General features: G+C 39.7%; 1 protein-coding gene across 1 annotated transcript in view; it reads left to right on the forward strand.

Moving 5' to 3' along the window:
- The window catches only part of map2 (microtubule-associated protein 2), a 98,307-nt gene that overhangs the window by 22,815 nt on the left and 52,837 nt on the right, over window positions 1-22,655 (forward strand). Inside the window, exons 2-3 of the mRNA XM_037790016.1 lie at window positions 7,475-7,528; window positions 22,510-22,648. The gene's annotated coding sequence lies outside the window, so the exon portion shown is untranslated. The remainder of the gene's footprint in view (window positions 1-7,474; window positions 7,529-22,509; window positions 22,649-22,655) is intronic.

Below are 22,655 nucleotides of genomic sequence, written 5' to 3' on the forward strand. Positions count from 1 at the left end.
ACAAAATGAGGGGAGAGATAGCGGGGCTGAAAAATCTAATTTAAACAAGGTCATTTATTCTTTAATGTGTGTGAAGCCTTCGTTATTACTTTTACTCTTTTCCTCCTCTTTTTTTTTTGAAACACAGCAAATAAATGAAATGCATTGAACAGGAGGAAGAACAGGGAGAGGAAATTCACTTCCATAATTTGGAGTGAAAAAGGTTGTTCAGAGTTTCACTCTCTTTCTCTCCTTCCTAATCCCCCAGTTGATTTCCTTTTCTCTGTTTCCATTTACGAATGGAAATTAGCGGTTATTTTGGTCGACTGTGGAGGAAACGCTCGTCTGAAAGAGCCACAGTGCTTCAGTATTTATCCTCTCTAAAACACATACTGTACATTCACACAGTATAGGCATTGTGGACACAGTGTTTACTGCGATAACATGAGCCATATAGTGTTTCACTACTACTGCAGCAAAAACACAAGAAAGACAAGTGTTCTTTTGAATGGTGGTATGTATTTATTTATTTCTTTATTTCTTTATTATTCCTTTCATAAAGCTGCTTTAAACTGCATGGCTCTTTCACTGTACTGTATTTCTTTTTCGCACTATGCTTTTACATAATTCTTAACGCTTTTTCCTCTGGATTAATTCTTGTTATTGGATCTCAGGGTTGTGGCTTGATGGAAAAAAAAAAAAGCTACAGTAGTTCTTGTCACCAACACGTTTTGAAACGACAGTCATTAAATAAGAATAGAGGACAAAATGTTGAACTAGGGCAGCGGATGCTAAATTAAGGGTTTTATGCTGACTAGAAACAATACTGGCTCATTGGGGGCTTGAGATTTTTAAATACTAACAAACTGGCTGGATAATGAGACCCAGATATGAGCTCCTGTTTTTGAAAAGGCGGCTGCAGAACTTTCAAAATTGTTATTGCGCTGAAAAATGAAAGAAGCTACAAAATAATGGTTTCACTTCATTGACTTTTATGAAATGTGTTTGGTGTGTTGTTTTGGACAAGTGATGGGATCATTTAACTTGGTTCTACTTGTTAGTTGTTACAAACAAGTGACTTATTTGCTGCAATATGAGCATCAATAGAGTGCTGCAGGAATGAGTCCTAAAACAGGGATGGTAATCTGATGACAGTTACCTTTTTTCTCTATCTCTATATCTCATCTTCTAATCTTTATATCTGGGTCAGCAACCCGATCTCATGGGATGACGTATAAATAGCACGACATTACAAGGACATTCCATGTGTCATTAAAACGCATTTTACGTGTGTCATTTTACGGCTCTTTTGCGTGTCATTTTTACGCCACGCAACAAAACTATGGTAACAAGCACAGTTAGGTTTAGGTAACATAACCACTTAGTTAGGTTTAGGAAAAACATCATGGCTAAGGCTAAAAATAATTATATAAACTACGTAAAATATGAATGGAAACGACGTAACAGAAGTCAGAAAAACACGTCACAAACGTCTCTAAAAAACGGGCTAAGGCCAGAATCATTTGCCCAAACCATCAATCACCGTCAATCTCTCAAGCAACACGTTCATGCACTTCTAATGGTAGGTGACCATTTACACACTGCAACTTATGTTGCTGAAATCCCCTTAAAACCTTTTTAGTCCATACATGTTGACAAATGAGCATCGTAGCAGCAATGTAATGAAACAGCAGAATATTAGCTGGTCATGTTACGTTGTATTCAGCAGTGAACCTGCTAAACTGATTAACCCCTGGGTCCCTGTTCACACAATAACCTCTTCACAGCCTGTTTTTTTAATTAAGGGTGGTGATAGCCACGTATTTTTGTGCCAATATTAAATATCATGAAATAAAAAAACACAATTCCATTCAAGCCTATACACTAAAAGATATGAGAGTTATTGTCTATAGTATTAATTAAAGCCACAACTCAAAAACTCAAACTGCATCATGTCAATTGTGTCAGAGATAGACCTCTTTATTCCAAGCTGTTATAATAGAATTAACACCTGAGCACTAATTAAGACACCATCTAACTGAAGCAAATTAACAAACGCTCTTGTTGTTCAAACATCATCACAGTGACGGTTAGCACTCATTTTCACTGTGGGCCCTGTGTGTGCTACAGCTGAACAGTTCAAGGCTGCATCTCTCAAACCCCACCGAGCTGAGGAGCGACTGATGTGGGTTCAGCATCGACCACAGAGTCCGGGGAGGACCCAACCAGCTGGCTCCTTGTGCTGCACTTTTTCCAACATCTCAGCAGTCGCATAGAAACACACATGCACACATACTGTTCTGTAGAGTACAGAGGCAGACAGTACAGACAACGAGGCATACGTATGGCTGCAAATCTGGGAATATTCATGCATGAAATCATGCAAGAATCAGATAGTTTTGACTTTGAGTATCTTACAGTGTTGCTCCCTATAGTACCAGAATGGAGACAGATACCCCAGTAGAAGGAAAAGTTCTAGTTTCTAAAATAATTGGAAAATAGTAGGGCAGAGGAAAAACAGGAGAGCTTGCCCTGAAACCTCATTTACCTCACTCACAGCTCAAGACTGTGTGTCTGTAATCGTGTGTCAATTAATGTCACACTTATTTTCTCAATTAACTGATGAATTGTTTTGTTTATAAAATATCTGAATAAAGCCAAAACGGTGGTCCAAGATGAGGTCTTGAAATGTCTTGTCCAAACAACAATCCAAAGCCTAAAGATATTCAAATGACAGAACAGACAAAAGCAGCAACTTCTCATGTTTGAGTATATTTGGCAATTTTGCTCGATAGATAACTCAAACAATGAATCGATTGTCTAATTTGTCGCAGACTAACTGTTTGTTGAGTGAGTCATAATTAATGGACCAATAGTTTCAGTCAGTTATTTCAGTTTGGTGTCAATACCAACATCTGACTCATCTTTACACGTCTGCTTTGCTTTGGTTCTTTTGATACCAAACACGTGATGAAGCAGTGTTTCTTTCTACAGTTTAATACTGAATAATTTGCCATCCCCCCTCCCCATCGTGACAACCAAATGTGATTTGTGTCATGTTTATTGCTAAGGGAGAGGAAAGAAAGTTAGACAATATGCTACTTGAGAGAGAAAAACACAGATTAATGGACTCTGATTAGATGAGATATGGCATAGTTGTTCTCTTTCTTCAGTTTCTCCATTTCTCCCGGAATTTTTCTCCACCCTTATTACTTGCATGCTTTCTTTGTCCTGCTGCCTCCTGGGGTGTATATCCTGTTGGCATAAGAGCTTCAGCTGCTTTTCTAGGAGGGCAGAGTCTGTTTCTGTTTTACCAAAACACAGGTCAGGACATAATACTGTTTGTGGAAAGCTAGTTAGGATGATTGAGGAAAAGGGGGCTAAAATTGGGCATAATAAATGAATTCCAATTGCTAATGACACTCTCAGAAGACCCAACAGTTATGGCAGTTATTGTGAGAATTTGTCCTTATAAGGCTAGACACCAGTGATAATATGATACCTGAGTTTCCGTACCGACACCAATTGATGACAGAGGATTGCATTCAATGACAAGAAGTTGTGTTTTGTCTTCTGTAAAAAAAAAAGTGACTTCTTGACTTTCTCTGCCATCATTAGTCAACATAATGAGGGTAACGCACCAATTATTTTTTTTGTACAGGCCTGTTCTTTTCTGCCATTTAAAGACAAAGCAAATATGCAGCTAAGTGCCCTTGGGAATAAATCATTCATTATTCCTCTGGATGTTGATGTCCTCTGACGATAGCGGATAATTTGATTTCTGAATCTCATTTCAGGGATTTTGCAGACGCAAACATAAACCAGATCAAGTTTTCACATGTCTGTCTTCTTTCCTTCCTTCTTTTTGATTAACTTGCTTAAATCTAATCTCATCGCATCAGAGTTTAATTCCATGCGTTTTCCTTTCGATGAGTAAACCTGTCCTAAGTAGAAGACCATTTTATGAGTCAAAACAGTCTGCCTGATGGCATGATGTTGAATTATAGTTACTTCACAGCTTGGATGTCCCTGAAAGGGCAGAATCAGTGGAATAGGTGATATACAGAAAATTAAAATGCTGATGCTAAAGCGTTGAGCAGCATGCACAACTTTATGATTTTTTTTAAAAAGTCCATCGCCCACGTACCGGGATCCAGTCCGGGGTTAATGGAGTGCAGCAGCACGTCAGGCCTCCGCATGCCACCGTAGTCCCGCTGTGGGTCCAGCCCAGACAGCTGAGGCAGCTCCAACCACTCCTTGGCGGCGACCAACTCATTTTCTATATTCTTCACAATAAAAGTCCCCCGTTATTTTTTGCTGCATGTCGCCTACTCTTCCTCCCTGCAGTATTAGTAGACTTGTTTTAATGGAAGAATAAACGCTAACAAAGCTATGCTAATTGGTGATGAAAACATTTCTTTCCTATAAAGTCTTCGTAATAAAAGTCCCTCGTTATTTTTTTTAATTAAAAGCTTTTATTATGAAGCAGCAAAATCAGGAAATGTTGGGTTTTCATCAGCAGCAACTTAACACGATTCCCATATGGCTGAAACATTAAAGTAAATACTGATATGAAATGCAGATATCTGAGAGTACAAACAGGGACGCAGGAGAGAAACTCAACTTCATACCAAAGACAGTTGCTCTGTCAAAAGTGCCATAATTCATCGATCACAGATGGTGTCGTTCTCTCGGACAGATAAATAACAAATGCTAAAACGGGTCACCAAATTGGGGGGGGCCAGTACAAGTAAAGTCTATGTGTGGTAAACACATCAACTCCAGCCAGGGCCCTTTGCTGCATGTCATCTCCGCTCTCTCTCTCTCCAAGCTGTCGCTATCTATTAAATCAGAAATGCCCAAAAAATGTATTAAAAAAAAAAAAGAATACTGTTCCTGCTTTACTTTATTTACCACTTGTGTCATCACAGCATGACTTCAGATCTTGGTTGTATCACCCATTGGGCACTCCCTGCTGAAAATAATTACACTTTTTATACAGCAGATGTAATTTCTGTGACACATTGACCAGGTTCAGGGTTAATCATGAGCTGTGTCGTGATCGGATTAAGAGTAGTTCTTGTAAATAACAGTGGGGCTGGTAAGAAGCTGTGCAGGACAACCTGCTGATGTCTTGTAAGTTCCCAGCCATCGGAAGTGAACTGCAAAGGGCAACCAAGTTAGAACATGCACATGTATTGTTATTTGTTTGGATGATTGCATACGCTATTGTGTCTCACGAAGAGCACGGGGCTGGTTCATATACCGATAGTGTGGTCTTACAACAGCAAGACATACAAATAAATGGACAAGCTTTTATACTAATGATGTTTCTTTGGGAGACAAGAAAATTCCCAGTATGTCATTCCATTCTTGAGAAAAATGTTCTTGTTGGAACCGCTTCACATTGTGAGGGTAAAAGGTTACTGAAATCAAGACATTTCAAATGATGATGGAAATTCAGACCGACACCGTGCGATAATGGTTCAAAGCGTTAGGAACTGTTGTGTTCCTGAAAAGCTGTCTCCATTTTGATCAGATACAATTTGGCATTAGTCTGATGAAGCTGTGAAACAAGCACACACACTTACTTACTGGTTGACTGTGCATTAAGACCGTAGAACGCATGATTGACCAATCAGAATTGCCCTGTCTCTTTAGGGGTACACGATTCAGCCTAAATGGGAAAGTTGTGTTCAGACTGAAAATAGATTAATGTTTAAAAAGGTGCTGTGTTATTGTGGGCATGTGGCTACAGGTACCAGTGAGAAGTTTATGGCAAAAGGCCTGGGACAGGAGCTTGCAACAGACTTTCGAAGTTTTAGGAGGAGGAATACTGAATCTGTCCTGGTCGTGGAAGAGTAGACAACCTTTTACCCTCTCAGAGATCATCGGGAGTTCATATAGGAATTCTCAAATTTTCTGCATGGATGTGCTTTGGAAAAGCTGATGTTTTCCTGATGAAGGTACTACTGTTGTAAAGAACACATCACTTGTTCTAGATCAAGCACATTAAGGGTCTTATGACCTTGTGCCTCCTCTTTCCTGCTTTGTCATATTCCTCTTGGCACAGCAGGGTCCAGATCAGGTATTCGGATGCCGTCTCCGCCAATTACAGGTGATGACATGCTTCTATGTTTCTATGACATTGATCTCTGACGTGCTCTGGATGAACCAAGGATGAGGATCATTAGTTCCATGTCTGCTGCAAACAGTTCATATGCACTGCCTCTTGTGTGTAATGGCTGCATTATTAAGGTCACTCTATGTTTGTTGTGTCCATGGTCACAGGCTTTGTGTAATGACTTGAAGATTGTAAGCAATCAGGATGAGGTTTTCCCAGAGGTGAATGTCCTTGATGTTCACAGCAGGGGGATGAGCTCAATGAAAGGACCTTGGTTGGGCTCTGAGTCAGCAGTTTAGGCCGCATATTCTACTTTTCTGGGAGTGGGATATCTTTTTTTATATAAATACCCAACATTATTGCTGATATTCTTTTATCCATGACTGCTGCCTCACACTACAGTACTATTCAGTAACAGCTTGCATGTGTTTCATGTTTTAGTGCTCTAGACCTTGCTATTGATGCTGCTCCTCCACAATGAGTTTGGTCATTTATTTGTCAGTTTGGTGGTTTATTAAAGATTCCCACGAGGTGTATGGATAGATTATGGATAGCGACTCCATGTCTCAGCTTTCCCTGGAGTGCAGCTATCTTACCCTGACCGTCAGGATTAATAAGTAAAATCACTTTGCTGTCCGAATTGATCGTAAGAAAAAAGGACTGAGTATTGGAAATGTCCGCTGCTCTGGATTTTGACATGGATGATTTATGTAGTCTATTACTAGTTCAGTACCATTCACATCGACATGAACCCATTGCCCTCTTGCTGAGATATATACCCACAGTGTCTGTCTACATGTATCGGTATGTTCAGACTGTGGCTTGCTGTTGGACTAACACCAACCAGTGTGCGTCTGCTGTTGTGTATCTGTTAGATGGAGCTGCATGTTTCTGTTTACCCCTTTCATGGAGCTTTCAAGAAGCGGATATGCGTCTTGAGTTTTTGTGGATGCCGTCGAATGAACGCCGCACATGTGTGGCATCAACAAGCACACACACACACACACACACACGGATTGATAAGCTCTCCCTTTATCTCTTTCTCTATGTCTCCCTTGTGTACTCTATAGCACAGGGCTTCCTCTAGATCCACAACTGATTGGAAACCACTCTCAGTCACACCTCAGCCGCCTCTTACTACTTTCTCACCTCTTCCTCTACCCCTTCTTCTCCATCTGTCTCAAAGATATACTGACATTGCGTGTTTGTGTGTGTGTATGTGTGTGTGTTAACCAAGGTGCCACCTGCCACTGCACTCCCAAAGTACTGGCAGCAAAATCTAATCTCTCTCTCCCTCTCTCTCTCTCTTTCTCTCTCTCTCCATCCCCCCTCACTACTGTTCTTTCCCCTTATCCTCTCTCACCCTTTCAGGTCTCGGATGTTAGCCTTTTCTTCTGAGCCGCAGACAACAACCCATCTAGCCAGGTGAGTTTCTCAATCCTGTATCTCCCCCCCACCCTCTCTCTCTCTCTCTCTCTTTGTTTTGTCATCTGACCCTCTGTCTCTTTCTCTCTCCCTCTCTCTCTTCCCTGCATATGCCTTTGGGTGCTGCTGCAAAGATGCTGCGTCACCGTGCCGCTTTCATATAGACACAATTTACTGTGGGACAGAAAAATATAGATGCGTCTCTCTTTTGTCCCACCTGCTTCTCTGTCTGTCTCTGTCACCTTGTCATGCTGGGGAATGTATGTTTATGTAACTGAATTTGATTTTTGTTTTTTATGTTTTTATTAATCATCCAAGACCCCAAACATATGCATTTCTATTTTACACTGGTTTAGTCATTTTTGTTGAGTGTATATGTGTGAAAACAACAGGCTTGTGGTTTGAGTGTGTGTGTGTGTGTACATGTCTAGACACTCCCAGACAGTCATTCTGTTGGGCAGAGTCACTTTCACATGGTTCAGGTACAGAGTGGAAAGCCACATTATCCAGCACTAATTGAGACACTATAGATTCACTCTGTTTGTCGAGTGACGTCTCTGCCAACTAGAAGTGACAAATTAAAAGGGTGAAGTTCAAATTGTCCAGCACTCCATCCAGAGAAAGATGGACTCACCAACCTCAGATCTTCTGCTTCTTTTGATCCCTTCGGTTAGAGCAGCACAATCAGGCTGGGTTGGTGAATAATGGCTGTGTGTAGTTTACCGACTTTACCTCAGCTATTTAAGGCTGGCATGAACTTAAAATCCGTAGTGCAACCTTAACACTTTCAACCTTATGGACGCAATTTGAACCCAAAATTGCACTGATTTCTAACAAGTCAATACAGAACACATCAAACATGTAACATTTGGATCCGTTGAACGTACTGCAGCCCTTCATTGATATGGCATGCTCTTATGTCAAAAAGTAAGCAGGTAATCTTCTTTGAACTTACCTACAGTAGAAGACAGTTCACACGCCCCAAGGTTGGAGAAGCAGACAGGAGACACCGCACAGTTTGCCAGTTTACCTTGCCGTGAGACAGCTATTCAGTCTATATTTCCGACAGGGAACTGAAGCCGTTATCAATGCTCTCGCCAAAGAAACCAGACTCTGTTAAAAAAACAAAACACAGTCAATTTACTTTGCAGAACACGGGGGGTTGCTGGTTTACCGCTGCCTCGATCGGTTAGTTTGTTTGTGCTATTGTGTGACTTTGGTTAGTTCAGATTCACCTGTGAAGTAAAATTACAGGTTTTTTCAATGGAGTCTCACTTTTGCGAGAGCATAAATGGATACAACGGCTTCATTTCCCAGTTGGAAAGGGCTGTCTGACATCAATGTAAACCGGCGAAAAGATTCTAAATATAGTGTATACTGATATATATATATAGTGATATTGATGTCTTAGGTGGCTAAAATCCGTTTTGCTGCCGGCACCGTCCACAGCAGTACATTGCTTTGGTTCCGTGTGGTAACTCCAGTCTGCTTCTTCAAACTGGGGGGGTGCTGACCATCATCTACTGGAGGTAATACACTGACTATGGATAAGTACCTCATACAACCCCACTTCAAAACAACTGTCCCTTTAATCGTATTTATTTTTTGATTAACCTTGTAATGTGAAAGGGTTGCTGGTACTGCCGAGAATTAAGATCCAACTACAGCTCTCTGCAGACCGTTGTTCTGGTTCGCTGGCGGCTATGGCTGTCATCTACTGCGTCCGTGTAAAACTATGAGCTCACACAAGCTAATTGCACTCTCTCTGACCGACATGAAATGATGGAGAGACAAATTAATGGCTGGTAGAGATAGCAAGCCAAATCACATTTTTAAACATTTTTTCTTGGAGGAGTTGGCCTGCTGGGTGTGTAAGTGATGTTGTGCTACTATTTGCTGATGCATTCACTCTTGCTTTAATTACAACTTGATATAGAATCCAGTATATTGAAATTAATGCTGTATAATACATCAGGCCTTATTGCCATGCCATTGTTAAAGAGGACCTATTATGCTCATTTTTAGGTGCATACTTGTGTTTTGGGTTTCTACTAGAACATGTTTACGTGCTTTAATGTTCAAAAAACACTTTACTTTTCTCATACCGGCTGTGCTGCAGCATCTCTTATCATCCTCTGTCTGAAACGCTCTGTTTATGCTCCAGCTTCGCTCTAACTAACTTTATTTTAGGGCTTGCCGAACTAGCCACTAGGCAGATATTATGCAAAATCGTTACTTGGTGACATCACCACGTTACGGAAGAAAAGGTGGGACTTCAAGCAAGGCGTTTCAGGCAGTTCAGGAGCAGTGTTTCTGTAGGGGAGAGTAACTCCCTTTGGCGTGGACTTTGGGCTTTGTAACTTTGCAGACCTTTTACATGAACAAAAAACTATGCAACACACTAAAGGAAAGGGGAAAAGCACAAAAGCATAATGGGTCCTCTTTAAGTTTGTTGCTTTTTTATTAATATAGCATTATCAATTTACTCACTTATTTGAAATGGTTGCAAATGCTAAAAGTAACTAACACTAACATGTTAGCAGCAACAGCTTGCTTAACTAAAGGCTCATCATTGCTGTGTTTGTTTGGACACTTTCTGCCCTCTTAGCATTTAGAAATCACTAATTGCAGTATTAAGACCATGGCAGTGCAACCATCACATGAATAACATAATTTAATACGCAATTTGTGCAGTAATTATCTTGTACTTAGCATATTATATGTGTGTTACATTGTTTCTTGTCACTTCCTGTCATGTCCAAAACAAAAGCATACTGTTTTTGAACCAAAGTAGGTCATCAGCTTAAAAGTTATTGGTCATCGGTCCGTCATCAGCCAGTGTGTGCTGTGTTTCTGTTACTGTTGCAACTACCTAGTAATGGTAAAATAAAAATAAAAAGAACAGCTTGAGAGTTTCTTTGGAGGAGTGTTTTATAATATACAAAGGTTTAACTTAGATTATTTCCCTCCACACAACATTGTCAATATAAAAACAGTCCTCTGTGCAAGAGCTGTTGAGAACGCCTACTCTAAGCAGTTTCCTCATCACTGACAGCACATCAATGAGGCTTTCCTCATATTTAATTTACTTTTTAGATGGTCCTAACTGACTACAGGTGACAGTATTCACTGGCAGTTTTTCATACAGATGTCTCAAATATTCATAACTCTACATTAGATATTGATCATTCAGCTCCTCTGTATACGTTAGTGCCCCTCACCCCCACCAACTCTTTTGCTCTTTCTCCCTCCCTTTCAAACTCACACACTGACATTCAATATGGCCTAGTAGGGCGCTGCTGTTTTCAACAACAACGTGTACATTCAAACACAATGAAAGTATCTGATGCGAAAACATGTAAGCCTTCCCTCCGTCTCTGTCCCCTGCTGTCTTCATGAGGGAAACCGTTAGTGGCGTTTCCCAGCAGGTCTGTTTGACCTTCTCCTTTGTTTAGCCTCTCTTTTCCCCTTTCCTCCTCACCCCTCCATCACACTGGTGGCTCAACAAGAAAAGACAGGCGATCCTGACCCGGGTATATTTCACTTTGTTTACATCTTAGCCATTTGTCCAATTCCTATCAGCTATTAGACCCAGTACAAATTACACAGCCCGGTCGCACAAAAAGGTGTATGAATGACACGATAATGCACAAGCAAGGTCTGAAATTAGCACCCGGTGAAATCATCAGGACATCCGCCACTTTGGCAGGCAGGGAAAACGCTAGTGATGGGAATAAAGAACCGTAGTTGTCCGGTTCTTTGGCATCTCAAGACTATTGATTCCTCTTATTAATGCTTCCCGATAGTTACACATGCACAATGACGCATATGCACGCTGTATCATGCTTCAGTTTGTCTGGGACCGGAGACACTGCGGAGAGAAAAAAAGAGCTCAAAAGCATGGTGCTACTAAACCTGAGGAGCGCAATCAACAGGAGGAGAGTTCGTAACGTTTCCTGTTAGCAGGCGGTGGACAGCACAGTCCTGCTTGGTTAAATAACGCAGCAACTAACGTTAACTGAAGTGCTGTTGAGTTACAATTATGAGGCGTTCAAGCTATGCTCAGTAAAGTGACTATTTGGCAAAGGTAAATTACTACGTTATTAAATTTAAATTCAGGTTTTGGAAAGAAACTTGAATAAATCTATTTGTTTGAAGGAGATGTTTTCAGAGCAATATAAAATAGATATTAGAGAGGGAATTAAGACCTGTTTAACTTCCTAACAAAAACAGTATGCAAACGGTAATAAAGAAGTGTATGTTGAAGTACATGGGACTTAACAAGATATTTTTATATCAAAGCAAATATTTAAATAATCATAATCATTTGAATTGTGTGTTTTTATGCAAACAACCACTATAGATGACAATAACAAAGTACAGTACAGTACTGTGTACCCTCCCTCCCCTGAAAAATAGGGCTGCCCTGGAAGCCACGGTGTAATTTGAACACTGTAATTTACCATGTACAGTATATAATGTTTTTATGTAAAATATATTGAGCATTGAATGATCTAAAATGTTATTCCTTCATTACCGCATAGATTTCAAAAGTGACAGATACAATTTCTGAGTGCGAGACACAAAAAATACTTGTCTGTCACAGTGGCAGGCAGTGAAAAAAGTTAATTTCAGACCCTGTGCACAAGGCGTGCAGTAAGAACGCTGTTCTTGCTGACTAAAAGGTAAATGCATTCATGTAAATATGCTTTGCTCAGAGCTAGTGACGTTGAATAAAAAGTGGGAAAGACTGCTTATGGCGGACGGTAGAGGAGCTGGATGGGTCCAACAACCACAGGACTTTCAAGCAGGAGACCGGTGTATTGTTTTGTAAGTTACGTTAGTGAGGTTTGTCATGTGTTTTAACTGTAGACGTTGCGTGGAATACAAATAACACAGGAAAGCCTTAAATGTGTCCTCATGACATGCAGAATGTCCTTGTAATGTTGTGGTATTTATAGAGATTTATAAGAGATCGGGGTTGAATAACAAGCCACTGCAAATAGAGAGGATATATTATTTGTACATTTCATACACTATACATTACTTTTTATGAATATCAAGGATCTTCTACACACACAAACATCACTAATCACTCACTATATGTAAAACATCAGCCTCCAAAGAATTATATTCCTCTGAGGTCCTGGACATTAATCTTTGGAGAAACTCTTTTCCCAGCATCTTAGAAATAAGAAACCTTCACGTTGTTTTTAATGTTTTATTGAACCGAATCTACCAAATTTTTATGTGCATACAAAATCACAGCCAGTGTGAAAGTCGTTATTGATTATGATATTTTTTTTGTCATGAAAGCGTCAGGGGATGTGTTATATTATTCAACAGCACCGCATTAAAAATGGAAGCAGTGCGAGGGTGAGAAATGCTATCAACGAGTTCTGAATTATTAAAAAATAAACACAAATCATGAGCACCAGTTCACTTAATTTGTCATTTCAAACCTCCTGTAGCATTCTTTTAATATTCCTATGAGGACTAGGAGCATATCTTGAAGTACCTTTACCTTCCTTTATTCAATTTATAACATCAGAATAATATTGCATAGTATTCCTATATTTTTTGTATGATTTAATAATATTTTTGATTAATAGTCACAATAATAAAGCAAAAGACAGTGAGACAGTGATAACCATATGTTGTTTGTTGGCAGTAATTGTTGACTGTAGAGAGAGAGAGCGAGAGAGACGGTGTTAGTAATGTTCATGTTGTCAGCCACTGCAGCAGTGATGTAATGGCCCAGACTCCCCCCACTCCTCAGACTACTTTATTTCCTTTACTCTGTCTTCTTGACCACCTCTGCTCTGCATCTCTTTTCATCTCTTCGTCTCTTATTTCATCTCACTCAGCTACTCGACTTCCATTCAGTGTCCTTTGCTGTCTTTGTTGTGAAGGCACTCATACATATGAAGAATCGTGATGACATATACACACATAGAGCATGTTTTTTCTGCATACAGTATTTGCAGTTATCCTCGTTTCAATCACGAGCTTTATAGGTATGACTGTATTAGAAACAATACTCCCAAAATAGTAATTTGTGCAACATGTTGAACGCAACAGTTTAAACCTGAAAGCCATAGAAGAGCTTTTTTCTCTCAGTCTGAGCCCAAAAGAGCTCAACATCTTGTAGACCGAGGCTGTATCCTATCTATAAACTCCTGATCAGATATGTTTAGGACCAAAGTGCACATTTATTTACACTCCTCTACACCTCTGATGTCCTCATAAGCAGAGTGGTATGCTGTTGGGATAAAGGAAAATCGGTTTTGAATGAATTCTTGAGATGTTATTGCTCTGTCCCCATAAGGATTGCGAGGAGTTGAAAACGTATAACTGTAGTGCCCATCAGTCATCGACAGCTGTGATAGACGCCCCCACAGAACAGTGTGAAAGATGCTTTAATCAGATGAAAACACTGTAGTTTCCTTAATCACATTAGAATTGATAAAAACTTAATAAGGAAACATTGTTTTAATATTATCTTAGTTAGGGAAGTCACAATACCAGAAATGTAGTTGTCGATACTAATTCGATACCACGGTAAAAAACTACAGTAAAACAATAAATCCCATGTACTTCAACATACACTTCTTTATTGCCGTTTGCATACTGCCCTTTGTTAGGAAGTTAAACAGGTCATAATCTCCTCTCTATTATCTATTTTATACTGATGTGAAAACATCTCCTTAAACAACTGGATTTATTCAAGTTTCCCACTAAAACTACATTTTACAAGATTACATTTGAACACATCATGATAATGTTAGAATTTGCCTTCGCCCAATACTCATTTGAACTGAATAGAGCCTGAATGCACCATAATGCAAATCAATGGCACTGCCCGTGTTGAAATCAGCAGGACGAGAGCTAGTTAACTTTAGGTGCTATCCGGTAAGCCGCACAGTCCTGCACAGATCTAACAGCTAACGTTAACTAATTCTCGTCTTGCCGATTTCAACCCAGATTTGTTTTTAGTAATGTAGCATTATCAGGGAAAAAATAGGGTGTCAATTTGTTGTTATACTTGTCCTAGTTTCATATTTAGTGAACAGACGAACAGTGGATCAATCTTCTTATCGAACTCTCAGCAAGAAAGCCAATAAGCATATTACTCTGTTGTGTCTTTTTCAAGAACGAAAGTCTAGATTTTGAATACTTTTGTAAAAGAAAATGTTTTAATTTAGAGATACAGAATAGTAACAGAAAAGACCGGTGGTAACCCTGTTCTTGGTTTGATTAGGATACACTGCAGTTAAACTCTCTCATAATTAGTCTTTACATACACGCTTCGCTGGCAGTAGTTACTGGAACTTAAATAGGAGGAATAATTTGAGAGCTTCTTCCACCTCCACTTCCTTTTCCTCTATAATATTCATATTCCACTCATGTTACTTCATGAGCAATAGCTCAAATTACAATGAGACAAATGTATGGATTGAATAATGTGCTTTGAATTGCAGACAATTATGTCTCATTGTTGGACTGTATTGTCCAAGTTTGATGGACTGAATTAATGAAATTTAAGTTGAATAAGCCTGAGTGGAATTTGCCTCAGCATAAAGAGACAGCAGTTCATAGTGCCGGTACTTACAATCAACTCTTCCCCTGCTTAAATTGGATAAGAGTTCTTCCATTCATTTCATTACTTGCACGGGATTTCAGCCAGAAATCATAAAACTGTACGAGAGGATTGTACTCTGTCATTCCTCAACACATTTCAGCCAATTGGGATTCTCAAATCCCAGTGTACCCAACGCCATTTAACCAGTTTCACAGAATTCAAGGAAAGATCTCTCCTATAAACTGTTGTATTTGCACCTCACACATAAAACTTACACTTACTACAGAACGTGTAAGTGTTATGTGTTTTGTTGTGATGATGCACGTTTAAACCCAGTGGCAGTGTTTGGATGCTTAGTCTTTCTTTCTTTAAGGATTGAAGCTTAAAGTTGCAAACTGCATGTGCGTTCACACACACGGACACACACGTTCATATATTTCCGGTAGATCACGGCACCCAGTAATTCTGAGGGAGAGCAGGTTAATGAGGAGTAGGCTGATAAATGAGAGGCTAATAGAGGAGAATAATCACTTTGTCCAGCTTTAACTCTGGGAAGATTTCCATTGAATAGCAGAGATTCTTCATTGTGGGTATCAATGTGATTTTGGTATTGCTTTTTTGCAGACTGTCACATGGACATGGTAAGGAACAGTTTAAAATTAATGGGTGGATTACTGTCTATTGGAACAAGAAGTTCCACTCATGCAGTAAGTACTTGTGGGGGAAATCTCATCTCCTTCACTCTGAGGTGACTCAAGATTTTTTGTTTCGCGTTCTGTCATTAGTTTCTTTTCATCTTAGTTTTTTGTAGAGCTGCTCCCTGGAAGTCAATGAGTCGAATCATCATCAGTGACCCGTCAGTCGACTTGGAATTGAAGTTGAGCCGTCATTTTAATTTTAAGTATTTTTTTAAAGAGTTTTTTAAGGACTAGATCAATGAATAACATTATGCTCTTGTTAACAATTTTATACTCTAAACAATTTAATCATAAACATATTGGTTGTATCGATATGAATAGTGATGACACGCCCACAAAGCGTGGTAAACGACACGGGGTCTGTGTTTCAAGACGGGTCGGGTGGGTTGCCGACATTGCCGCAGACACCTCACACTGAGGTTAGTATGCCCCGGTTAACGGTCACGCCGGGAGCAGGGGGCTCCATCCGTCAGTCCCCGCAGGGAGAGAGGGCACAGCGAGCACTCCACAGTCTAAGTCCACGGACCTGGGAAGCGGCGATGTACAGGTGTTTCCAAGCCAGGAGCCAGTCCCTGACCCACCGAGTTGAATTCAACTGGGCAGACTGCATGGACCCCACCAGTTGAGAAATATAAAAAAATGTTTTGGTTCATTATGAAACTGAGGCGGACTGCATTTGACTATGTTTATGTGGTTGAATTTACCACTGAAAGTTTCTGATTCACAGATAATATGAAAAAAATAAGAAAGAATAGTCAAATCTTCAAATGGAACAGCCAAAAGCGATTTGAATTAAAAAATTAAAAATCTGATTCGGGTACAGCCCTAGTTTTTTGTATCTCTTCCAAAAATGTGGGTATTTTCATCTGCCCTTATAAACAGTCATCCATACCGCATCCGTACCGACACATGAGAGGGGAAGTTGCTTGTCCTTGCCAAATGCAATAACATATGTCTTATTTTGGGAACTCGCTGAAACTGATGACGCTGTAGTTCTTCTTGGTGAGACTTTTATAGCAGCATCATACAGGCAGAGGTGAAGGCCTTAGCTTGCAGAGCACACACTCGTTCAATATTTAAAGCCTTACATAACCATACGATTCAAAATCAAACCTTCTAGGAACCCATTTTACAGCATTACTGAATAATCTAAAGCTCAAAACCTTTTTTTTGTTGAATGGCCTTGAGGAATCAGCACTTATATTTGAACTCCTCACACTGGTCCAGTCACAAATACACAAGCTCCTTGCCTTTTCCAAGCAGGAAAGAGCTTGGCCAGCTGAAACACACAAACATGCACAAACACACACACACCACCCCCTGCAGACTGCATTAAATATGGGCTGACAGGTGGCTGCTGGATGTGCAGTCCCAGGAGACAGAACAAAGCACTTTCATCGTGTGTGTGTGTGTGTGTGTGTGTGTGTGTGTGTTTGTGTTTAATCAGTATGTGTGTGTGTGTTTGTGCTTAATCAGTATGTGTGTGTGTGTGTGTGTGTGTGTGTGTGTGTGTGTGTGTGTGTGTGCGTGTGTGTGTGTGTGTGTGTGTGCGCGTGTGTGCGTGTGCGCACTTAATCGGTATGTGTGTGTTTGTGGGATCTGAGTATGTGTGTTAAAGATACAGGGTTGCATAAGAAATGAGCAGAAAGGACCTTCACACCGGGGGAGGAGAGCTTGTGTGTCCAAATTTTTCTCATGCACTTTCTTTCTCTCTATTATGCATGTGTGTGTGTGTGTGTGTGTTTGTGTCCGTGCGTGTGTGTGTGCTTATAGGTACATCATATATAGTGCTTCAAGCTTGACGTATTTTTGTAGGCCAACCCGGAAGTTAGAATCGCACTGTTTCCCTCGACAAAAAGCCAATGGGATTTTTCCATTGGATTTAGAATTACTGCAGACAATAAGATCTCTGGCAAACACACGTTTATGATACTTACACGTTTTATTCAGCAAAATAATCTTCACAAATGAACACCACTTAAATGGGAGTGAGAATGCGTTGCATTAAGATGGTTTTGATGCAATACATTCTCATCTTGCCCCGATGTATTTAGCTATTTTGGGGGTTTAACTTCATCAAAAACCTGTTTTTGTGGAGTAATAAATCAATCAGGGTGTTGCTATGTAAGTGGGAATCAAGGCGCCCTTATACGCAAAGACCATGACTCTCGTTTCCAATTTTCAACCAAAATAACAGTAGAGTTGATCTGTATTGGTTGATGGTTGACCACCTAGAAATTCCTAGTGGGCTCTTGGCAGCTACAGATCAACGCAAGATGATTGGTGCAAAAGTGAAAATTACAACCCTGGTGGTCTAAACACATGATATAATTAGAGCCACGATGCTTTGCAAAGGCTGTAAGACATTGTGGACGAAGTTTGACTGTCCATGGCTTCAGAGATTCACCCGACCTGCTTCTGCTCTCTGCTGCTGTGTCACCACAGTTCAAATTTGTATCTACTAAAGTCATCCACCAAAGGTTTTTCTTACTCTTTTTTTTTCTCTCTTTCTATTAATTATGAGTCATTTCGCTTCAAGGCACTTCATTTGCATTTTTATTGGAAACTCTTGACCAAACATAATTGAAGTTACATGGGTTGATCATGTAGGGCAGTGTCGTACAGCTCACAATGACTTTTAATGCAGACTCTTTCTTTGCAATTTTTTTGGCTATACAATCTTCACTGGTTGATTCATTGTTATGACTTTTTCATGCCACATGTGTTTATAGTCCTATAAAAATGATGTATTTTTTCATATACAACTTTTCCTTCTCAAATAGACCTAAAAGTGATAAAAAAAAGACAATGCACCATAGAGGACCATTAAGCATCATAATAAGGTTCAGAGATGCGTCTTCTGCCCGAGGTGTGTTGTCTCCTGGTGTAAAGGAATGTGTGGGAATGAAGCTGCATATTTACACGGAGAACATACAGGCCTGTCCAAGGTCCCTGTCTGATGTATGACTCACTTGTGACCCTCAGCTGTTGTCAAACCGAGGCAAAGAACACCAATGTGTCTTCTGCTTCTGTAAACATTGTTGGTTTCTGAGCTCCGTGGCTTTGGCTCTCTTTGCCACAGGCTGGCATTGATTTCAATACAGTCACTCTGCTCTGCTACTTTCTATTCTCTATAAACACCAGAATGGACGGAGTTGGTTCCTAACACAAAAGAAAAGTTGAATAACTTTTCATATTGCCATAATTATTGCATTAGAAGTATAGCTATTCTTTCAGCAAGAGAAAAAGACTGATGAATGACCTGTGTTGTCTTCAAAGTAATATTTAGTTATATTTATGTGCCCTGTTTTCAATGTATCCTCATACAACAAAGTTATTCCTCATTTTAAGCTCGTTACATGCATACACTCTTCACAGGAAACAACTTGTTAGGTTTAGGCAACAAAACTACTTAGTTAAGTTGAGGCAATTAAACAACTTAGTTAAGTTTAGGAAAAGATCGGGGTTTGGGTTGATATAACTCCAGAAGTGGCGTAACTTAAGTACAGAAGTTTCGCGACAAATAAATCACTAATGAGTTGATCTCTTGGGTTAAAGTCCGACGTTTTTTGACCCACCCATCCACCCCAACCTCCTCCCTACACAGCGTTTGTTGTTCTTTATACCTCATGGTTCACAATTACGTTCGATTACATACAAATTGATTTCATGGGATATGCAAAGATTACAGTATATTACATTTTGTAGGTATAGCTACGAACGGTGTATGAGAACAGACTGACGTTTTCCCAATAAATAATTAAAAATATGACTTGCTGCCATACCTGCTGGGAGATGAGGGCAAAAGGGCATGTGCAGACATATTACTGTAAGTGCCACGGCATGTGCATACCCATTTTTAAGGAGCAAATATCAAAACATGACAGAATAAGCAGTAGATACAAATCTGCTGCACTAGCCTGGTTCCAGACCTTGGAATCGCCTCCCACATCTCCGATTCAAATTTAGAGATGAAATGAAACAAAATGGCAGTTCAGTCTGATCATCAGACTCCTGCTGCACGGTTTTAATCAAGTATATGAGCTACCAAGTTGTGCCAGCAACTTTTTATTACTTCTCTCCTCCAGAACTCCCACTTCCTCTTTTATTCAGTGGGATTTAAGAATATAAGCCACTTTTTGTTACATGGTAAAGAGAAAAAGGCTTTTGGTGCTGCTGAGTCACTCAGCTTTGATTCTTTGGAAAAGTGACAACCCTCAGCAGCACTTAAACTCTCCGCTGATAAAGAAGAATTGTATATTAAGTATGACTTTATTATTCTTTAGCAGGAATTTGGCAGAGGCGGAGGTACACTGGTTTGTCATGGTTGTGGCAGTGAGTCACCTTTGTCATGTAAATTAGAAATTACGAGTTATTACAGACTTTTATCCTTTAGAAATGTCTACATTTTGGAAGGAGTTATTGGCAAATTTAATGATAAAACCACAAGAGCATAAGTGGGATACAGACAATAGTTGCAGTATGGGGTGATACAGTTGGAGAGCAAGACACTTTACAAAGCTGCAGTCGTCATGGAAAGATAACGTTTGTTGAAATAAAACCTTCAGAATAAGTTCAGAGAGTGAAAAGTGGTATCAGCCAGCAGGGGGCGACTCCTCTGGTTGCAAAAAGAAGTCAGATTGTATAGAAGTCTATGAGAAAATGAGCCTACTTGTCACTTGATTTATTACCTCAGTAAACATTGTAAACATGAGTTTATGGTCTCAATTGCTAGTTTCAAGTCTTCTTCAATACAGCATGATGTTCATTTAGTAAATGATGGTCCCATTTAGAGTCAAATAGACCATAAAGCAGGGGATGCTTTAGGGTGTAGCTACCTTATGATTGACAGATCGCTACCACGGCGTTGTCCGGTTTGGGAGTTGTCTGTGTTTTCATCTTACAACTTCACATTCAACATTCGGTTGTACTTAGCTCCACCCTCTCGTATCACTTCTGGTTCCAAAAAAACCCAAGATGGTGACGGCCAAAATGCCGAACTCAAGGCTTCAAAACCGTAGTCCACAAATTAATATGTGACGTCACTAGATCCACTTCTTATATACAGTCGGGTTGAGATGTGTATATTTGGTGAGGCGGGAAAGAAAAAAAAAAATTTAATTTGCAGCTTTGATAAATGTTTCTACATGAACATGACGTGACTGTCAAGTTGTCCTTCTGCCATTAAAATATAGTCTCTACAGTCACAGTGAGTCCTTGCATTAGCTGATTGCTTTGGACAAGACACGGCGGTAATGACAATACAGGTCTGAGTACAATCATTCAAATCAAATATCTTCTTGGTCTCTGAAAATGAGATTAAATCTTCTGGCAAAAGTAGAGCTTAAAAAGAAAGACACTACTCAGAAAAGCTTGTAGTTTTCTATACCAGTTCTGTACACAAATTAAAATATTAAGATGCCTGAAACTAATCTGCTTAAAAGCACTCGCTTGGTATTTGTCGTCTTATTATTTTACATATTGGCAAGCGAGCGACACTTTCATCTCTTATGCACTCAAATTATTTCAAGTTAAGTGTAATGTTCTGGTCTATTTGCAGCCATCGGTGCTGCTTGAGGGGAAAATATACGTCTGAATGGTGAACAAAGCTGTGCAGCTCTGGCCCCTCGGCAAGTTTTAACATTAGTAGTAGTAAAACAGAACAACTGTTCTTCACCTCCAGGTATTCCTTCATTTAGTGCCTGCGGCTGCTCCTAATAATAACCCTCATATGAGCTCAGTAGTCATAAAATACTCACTGTCAAACATTCAAATTCTTTTTTTTGAAATAATGAATTACGGGTCCTGTGACCAAAAGTAAATTATTGGTGGCAGTGATTAGAAACATAATGAGCTGCAGTGTGTATCTGAGTAGAGGAAATATAGAGTAAGCATGAAATTAATTCTGTAATTAATTCAATGCCACCTTTGTGAAGTTTATATAATTCTCGAGTGTGTCGCTGAGGTGTTTAGTCACGGTGATTTTTTAAAGCTGCAGTTTGTGGTGTTGTAGATTTGTAGCGCTTGTTGTAATATAAGGTACATTTGGTAATTTGTTTGTGCCCATCTTTTTTGATTAATTATTAACATTTCCACCACATCACCATGCATCCATCTGGGTTCAGTACACAAACAACAAATGTTGGTGTCAAACTGAAGGACTTTATATGCAAATGAGCTCTACAAAGGATGATTGGTTGTTATGACTGTTTATACTCAGTTGCCAGTTTATTAGGTACACCCAGCTTAAACTAACACAACAGCCCTGCACTAAATCATGCATGCATGAAGGTCATAATGTTTAAGTTTTGTTTTAGAGTTTAGAGTTTCTGTAAAGCACTTTGAATTGCCCTGTTGTTGAAATGTGCTATACAAATAAAGCTGCCTTGCCTTGCCTTGCCTTAGAGAGGTGTTGATTTATGGTCATTTTGGCGGCTGTAGTTTGTGGTGCTGTTGAACTACACTTTGCTATATTGTGTGGAGTGGTTGAAATCATCCTGACCTTTCCTGTTTCTCTCCTCCTTTCAGCATTTCTGAAATAGCCAAATTTCTACATCAAATGTTTTTGTGTGATGGTCTGCTTTTTTGTTGACCAACTGTCTGAATCAAATCATTGGTAATTACAGTCTAATGTGGAAATACATGTTTATTAAAAAATAAGAATAAAACAATAATAACGTGATCTGCTTTCTCATTTCCAGGTGTGACTAGGAGGCTGTCCCCCTTGGATTTCGGTATTCCTCTAACATACTTGACGTCAAACCCGTGACATTTGGAGAGAGGACAGATTTTTTCTGCACCCAGCTTGACTCGTCACCCAGTCCCAGACCACCTAACCAGGTAACCA

The sequence above is a fragment of the Sebastes umbrosus genome, chromosome 13 (genome assembly GCF_015220745.1).
Source record: "Sebastes umbrosus isolate fSebUmb1 chromosome 13, fSebUmb1.pri, whole genome shotgun sequence".
In the NCBI taxonomy this organism is placed as follows: Eukaryota; Metazoa; Chordata; class Actinopteri; order Perciformes; family Sebastidae; genus Sebastes; species Sebastes umbrosus.